Source organism: Alexandromys fortis, unplaced genomic scaffold (genome assembly GCF_014885135.2).
Source record: "Alexandromys fortis isolate MF-2015 unplaced genomic scaffold, M_Fortis_MF-2015_v1.1 scaffold_20, whole genome shotgun sequence".
NCBI lineage: Eukaryota > Metazoa > Chordata > Mammalia > Rodentia > Cricetidae > Alexandromys > Alexandromys fortis.
The window spans coordinates 12,144,318-12,151,864 of record NW_026067903.1 but is presented as its reverse complement, the minus strand read 5'-3'; positions in this window follow the sequence as shown (position 1 = coordinate 12,151,864).

Sequence of the window (7,547 nt, the reverse complement as noted above, 5' to 3'; positions counted from 1 at the left end):
AATAACATTACTCTTGGTGAGATATGATCAAATTTCAATGCACCCAATGAGCTAGGAAACCATTAACAGTGCAAGGATACTACCTAAAGCCAAAGCCAACTAAGTAAACCAAGGAGTTCTATTTGACTTACTTATATAAGTATGGGTGATGGATTATTTAAAGAATGACTCAAAGACAGCTAAAAACTGACCATTTCACAGGTGAAAGCTCAAGAAATCTTAAAAAGAGGCCATACTGCAGAACTTCAGGCAGCTCAATAGTTAGTGTTTTTTCCTAGCAACTCAGCTAGTCTGAGTCTCTTCATGGAAGCACAGCTGACTCTGCCCCTTCTAGGTAGCTCTGCTCCTCTTTCTCTCCAAGAGAGTTCATCTTCTCTGAGAGTCTTCCAAGCAGCATGCCCAGTAGACATTCACTCTCAACAGTTTTTATTGCTAGTCTACAATTAAGGAGGTAAGGATTTAGTGAATCTTGTCCATTTCAAAGATCTCTGGAAGGCTCTGAGTTGTCCGTAACCTGAGCTTAAGCAGCTTCCTTGCAGTACAAAATGTTTTATCTCCTTCTATTAGAATCCATCAAAGGTGAAATGGTTTGTCTCAGAGGAAATTTAGATATAATACAATTGCAAGTAATTTCAGATGCTCTTAGAACCAATAAGGGAACACAGGATACCAAGGAGCTGGAGCTACAGTCTACCTCGAGTCCTCTGTATGAGCAGTACCTGGTCTTAAATTCTGAGCTCTTTTCTGATTTGCCATCCATACAGTTTGAGACCTGTGACTTTAAATTCCTCACTTCTTCAAATTCTGGTTGAGTATTTATCATAATGTGTTATACGAATTCAGTGAATGTTAATTGCTTAATGATTAAACTATAACATAGAGATTAGTAGCAAAGACATTGTGCTCTCGAGTCATTTTTTAATAACAGAGATATTCTCCTCTAAAATATCTCAAATATTATTGAATTCTTTAATACTAGTTGATAATACATTTATATCATATTTGATTAAGAATTCAAACATCCTTAACTATGTTTTCACTGGCCATTGCTGATTCAGTGATTTTCTAGTTAAAATAATGCTACAAGAATTGCCTTCTCAGAGTTAAGTTTTAGGAAACAATATAGATTAAGTGTTAGAACAGTAGCAATGCTATTCGTGTGTCATTTCAACTTTTCATTAATTTAACAGCTCAATGAAGAGGACTCATGTTTTGCTCATCAGGGAATGTTTTAGGTCCTGGAGATAAAGTACTAGATAAACGAAAATATTCCTACATTTTCAGAACTTCTGTATCACAGAAAGACAAAGAAATATGTTATAATTAACCATGTTGTAGTTTTTGTGAATTTATTGCTGTTGCCTGTTGTGTGATCCCTATTTGCCGCATATCAGTGTGTGAGAAGATGCAGAGGCAACAACACAGACTGCGAGAGAGTCCAATGCATAAGCTCTTTATTGTAAAATGGTCAGGGCTTTTCATGGGGTTAGGGTAATTAAGCTATAACATGAACATTTCTGGCTCGTCCTTTTGAAACTGGCGGTCACTGCTGGTGTGTTTTGATTGACTAGAAGCGTGCATCATTACTTACCATGCTTTTGGTCTCCTGCCAGGTTATCTTGGCCAATTTTGCTTACTCATTGTGAGTTTGCATGCATCTGCTTATGCTAGCATTATTGCCCTGCGTCACCATATGACATGGAAGGCATGGTATATACAGAGGAGATTCATTTCCTTATTTAGAGGTGTTAGTGACAATCTCACTCATAGAAGTCATAAGAGGAACTGAAAGAGTAATAATGGGGTTTATTTGGGAATATCATAATACATATAGTAAGTTTTGGTCAAAGCTAAACCATTCTTTTGCATTCCATTCTTCTACTATCCAACCCATACAATTTTCAATCCAACATGTATGCTATTATTTAAAAAGAAGTATATGCAAATGATCTGATTTCTATATGTTCAAATGTTCTCTATGTTCTGATGTATAGGGCAGTCTACTGGAGCATGTGTAACCTTTTTTGCAACAGGCACTGAGAAGAATAAACATGTTATTCATGGGTAAAGATTTTCAAAGGTGAGCTGGTAGCATGTTCAGTACAAGAGCAATGGGTTGACCAAAAGATATCATCTGAGATTTAATGGACCTAATGGTTAAAATTTTCCAGGGATTTTTACTATTTTAAATACCCTTGAGTTTTTTGTTTTTTGTTTTTTTTTTTTTTGACATAGGGTGGTTTTGAGCAGAATCACAGAATGCTTTTCTCTATACTCTGAAAGCGTTGCTACTTCCGTTGGGAAGCAAGTAAGCTTTGAAAGTAAGAGGGGTAAAACTGTAGGAAAGTCAGAAAATCTTGTCAACAGAGAAAAGGAGGACAGCAATTGGAGGACTAAGCTCTGGCATTATTATTTATAAAGAGGTGGTTGGTTACCTGAGGCCTCCATAGATTCCCTGGTGGGTGAATTGAGATCACAGCAGGAGACAGACAGATAGATACACAATGCAGAGACAGTTTGGGTATAGAGTTTATTTAGTGGGTTATGCAGGGGCAAGGGAAGGGAAAGGAGAGAAGGGGGAGAAGAGGAGAAGCAGAAGCTGCTTCTCCTGAAGAAGGGGAGGGAGGGAGGGAGGGAGGGAGGGAAGGAAGGAAGGTGGGAGAGCCTGAGTGGAAGGAGGGGAGCAAGGTTGGAAGTGGGCACAGCTTGTCTTTTAAAGGGACATGTTACCCAGGTGACAGACCAGAGCAGCAGATCACAACATCTAGACCAGTTAAAATTTGAGGTAAAATATTATTTTATAGAATAATGACAGTTAAGAACAACCTTCTTTATCATCCTGAGGTTTTGCTCCTTGGTATTTTTTCTTAACTCACTTTCCCAGGTTTTTCAATCCATGAACTGTTTTATTTGTAACTACTTAGGTTTATTAATTTTAAAACATAAGGAATATATATTCATAGATGCCTATATAATTATTGCAAAATACCTATTGTAACATTACATGCCTTACACACATATGCTATCAAAAGATTTCTACATATGGTTTGAAATGGTAATTAGCTTACTGTTTTAAAACTGTTAAGATCCTATGTATAAAACATGCACACACAGTAGTAGTTCCAGGACTCAATCCTATTTTCCCTTAAAAGTTAAAAAATTCGAATGATATTCTTGGATATCCTTATTCAAACTTGAGACGATTTTAGCATTTTGCAAAACCTCTTTATGCACAGTTATTAGTTTATCAGTCTAGAACTTAGCTCTAGAGGGGTATTAGTAATGCTTTTTATCTGTATTAGAGGACAAAAAAGTAGAGATTCATCTAGGTGGTGGTGGCACATGCCTTTAATCCCAGCACTCAAGAGGCAAAAGCAGACAGATCTCTGTGAGTCTAAGGCCAGTCTGGTCTATAAGAGCTAGTTCCAGGACAGGCCACAAAGCTAAAGAGAAACACTACCTTGAAAAACAAACAAAAAAAAGTAAAAATTCTGTTTGAATACTATGAATAACCTGTAGAAAAGTCATTGTGTATTTGCATATTAAATTCCATCAGGCACGTTTTAATTTTTGCTTATTGTTATCCCACATTTTTCTCATCTTGTTACAAAGAGCATATGGAATACATATTAACCTTCATCATCTGCATCATGTGATGTCTGCAAGAAAATGGAAATCCTTTTAATTTCTTGTTTTCTTATATCTACCAAGCCACCTATTACTACAAAAAGGCATGTACAATGTGAGTGGTTAATTCTCATTCACTTAATATGTGCAATTTGCATAATTAACTGTGGCTTAAAACACATAATAATTGCTTCATCATTCCCTTCATACCATTGTCTCTGAGAGCACCCTCTGATCTTAACAAGCCTCGGAAATCATGGCATTGTGCCCTCTGCGTGGATCTGCATCGCCCAGCCCATTACAGGCCTATTATCTCTACCACATAAATAATGTTATTCACACACAGAAGAGTCTTGTATCGAATACTAATAATTCTACACAGAAAACCTGTAGGGTGACAGTGGCACAGGGCATGGCCCAGGTGTCCAATTTGAGTTCGAAAATGGATGAGAGTACAATTTTCAAATGAATTGCTCAGTTTTACGACATAGTTAATAGAGACCACTGTGTATCCAAGTCAATTTGTTTATACTATTTTAGCCTAATCCAAATATTTCCATGTGAGATAGGTAACATTTTGCAGAGGAAAAAAAAAACTTCAAGATCCTTAAGGTCAAATATAATTATAGCTTATCAGTATAGGTAGACATATACACATGAAGAAGGCAGTAAAACTGAAGAATGACAGTTACTATAAGAAAATTTTACTGCACTGTGCTAGGTAGCAAGTTCTGTTCTAACTGACTCACAGAAGCAAACAAGCTCACCTATTCCTGTTAGTAGACTGGAGAGAGATATCATTATCATGCTGTTTCATAGGCAAGGAAATGAAGAACAAAGAACTTATTATAGCTTCAGGTAATAAGACTGATCCGTCTGACTCTTCAATTGATAATATAAAATATACCACTAATCTATCTTCTTGTACCAATGTCTGTGAACTTTCTACGTAAAAACAAGATATTACGGGTCTTGAAGATATTATGTTCCACTCTCTGCAACTTATCAATACGAGTAATCATCAATATATCAATTGCCTTGTGTTAGTATTTATAAATCCCTGTCTTGCCTTTTAAAAAATATGAAAAGTTCACTTTTCATAAGTACAGCTATTCATATGTTAATATACATATGTATATATTTATTTTAGCCTTTACATGTGTCTTTTTGCAAATATATGAACTCTATAAAGTGGCGAATCATTTTTTACCCTTTAAATAACTGTGCTGTCCCTAGGGCACTAAGCATATTACCTAGAGTGTACGAAGCTTACTGCCTGAAATATCATAGCTGCGGTGAGTGCCTGCATTCACTACAAGAAGATTCACAGAGTTATTAGACAGATTCTATTCTTAGTTCTGTCATCCTCCTCAGATAATTAGAAAAGCCATTATACTTGGTCGCATTGCCTTCTTGTGCTTTCAACAGCAGTTGCTATTACTGAGAGAGAGGAAAAAATAAAAAATAAAAAAAATACCCTGAGGTAAAACTCACAAAAATAAGCAAGCAACAAATCACAGTATCTAACAGTGTGAGTAGGTATATCTTGGTGTCTTTTGTCTGCCCTTGGGACTGTTTGGAGGTACACAAAACACCAAGCTAACAGGTGTGTGTGTGTGTGTGTGTGTGTGTGACCTAGTACAGAGTAAAATAGTAAAATACAGCCCCTGTATTTTAGGGGTTCCCTGATCCAATGGGAGGGACCTGATGGAGACCAATTTAGAATCCCTCTGACAAAATGCCTGGCTGTGATCTGCTGCATCTTCTCATATCTGATGCCTATTGGACAATCCATGTATCTGAGAATAGCAGACTATAATTAGTATTCATTTCTTTAATTTTTAACAGTTGTATTTGCTTCTGTCATAAATGTCTGGGCTCTACAGTCTCCAGTTCCTGGCTAACCATGCATCTAGCAAGTGTAAGACATGGGCTCACTCTCCTTACAATGGCCTCAACTTAAACCATATATTTGTCAAACACTCGTACAAGTACTGTGCCAGCATTGCTCCCAACATCTTACAGGCTGCCCATATTGTAGGAACAGGATCCTGTGGCTGATTTGGTGTTCAGGTTACACTATCTGTAACCTACAGAGTACCTTCTCATGACAAGGAGTCTAGATCATAGAGAAAGACCCTTGCAAGTGTCAAGCCAAATTTTCTTCATTCAATGATCTATATTGATGTTGTCCTCAGCAATGGAACTCTACTGTCAGTTTTCGGAAAGTGACCATCGGTCATAGAATCAGCCTGGGTTTTTTGGTATCTTTAAGGAAAACCTTTGGCCAACAACTCAAGGAATTGCAATCCCACTTCCACTACTGGTAATCAAGCTACAAAAGAAGAACAATTTACATTCCATAGACTCCATTACTAGGAGTCCTCACTAGAATCACCCTCATAGATCTCAGAAAGTTTCCAAATCACTAGGTTTCTACACCATCCCTCCAATGCTCACAAATTCCAGCTGTCTTCCTGTACTATCTTGCTCTACTCCTACCCCGACATAAGATCCTTCCCACTTTAAACCCATTAATCACCAATCCACTTGTAAAATTAATGTATTTCTGTTTCCCAGGGAGATCCATGCCATTTCCCCTATAGCCCTCCTCTGAACTTAAGTTTTCTGGATCTATGCATTTCAATAACTGCTAATATTCACTTATGAGTAAATACATACTGTATTTGTCTTTCTGTGTCTAGAGTTCCTTACTCAGTATGATTTTCTATATTTATGTGCCTAAATTTGTAATTTTATGTGTATCTTTATGATTTCAATACATGAAGATATGTCCATTATACTATACATTATTAGGTCTATTACCTATCCATGTTCCTGTTCTTCTCATTCAACAAACATTCTCATTCTTGAATATCCTATTCTAATTATTCTTTTGTGTTGGGAGCAGTGAGACCCCAGATCCTGAATTTCTTGCAATCCCCTGATTGAGTGCTTACAGCTGCTCTGAGCACGAGACCTTCAGGAGTTCCTGATGGCAGGAGAGTGGTTTCTGGTGGGTTTGCCTGGGGCGTGGCTATCTCTATATAATCTGCCCCTGAACACAATAAAGAGGGCATTCTTGGGGAATTCAAGGATGACTCGTGTCACAGTCTCTCTGTCTTTGTATGTCTGTGAATTTTAACCTCCAGAACTGGGTGCCAGCGTACAGAACACAGACAAAGGGACGTGTGCAAGGCCCCCCTTTTTTTTTTTTGAAGGGGATACTCTTAGTCCTCAGTGTAACATGCAAGTAAGAGTTACTTCAAATCAGACTAGATTAAAGATTAAATGGGTCTACTATGTTAACAAATCAAACCTGGAACTACACATAGGTTTCAGAAATACCTGACTGTATGACTTCCTGAAAATCTACACAAGAGCTCTGTCTTCCCTTTTAGCCAACAACACTAAGCGGAATTCTTTGGTTTGTTTTTGTTCAAGGTAAGGTAGACTTCTATTGGATGTTTTTCAGACCATATAAATATGTTGGAAAAAAAAAAAGAGCCTTTGCAGCTTGCAACAACTGTCTAAATCAAATTCTCTGTTTTCATTAACTTGTATACATCCAGCTCATGTGACAGCTATGGGATCTGTGCATTCTGAAACGTGACCACAATTTTGTATGTTTGATTGACTGGGATTTAAGAAGCCTCTTGCTGGAGCTCTCAAATGATTTAACTTGCGCTCTGACTAGTGCTTACAGGTGTGGTCAATAGATGGATTAAAACAAACAAAAAAATGATAGGCTAATTTTAGATGAGGTACGTGAATTTGTACAGGCAAGCTATCAAAAACTTTCAAGCAACTTATAATAGACCTTTTAACTCATCATTGATCTTGGAATATATTATACCACTTAGTAACATCCATCCCTACTAAATATCGAAAGTTAATGTATATTCTGCTATATCTCCAGA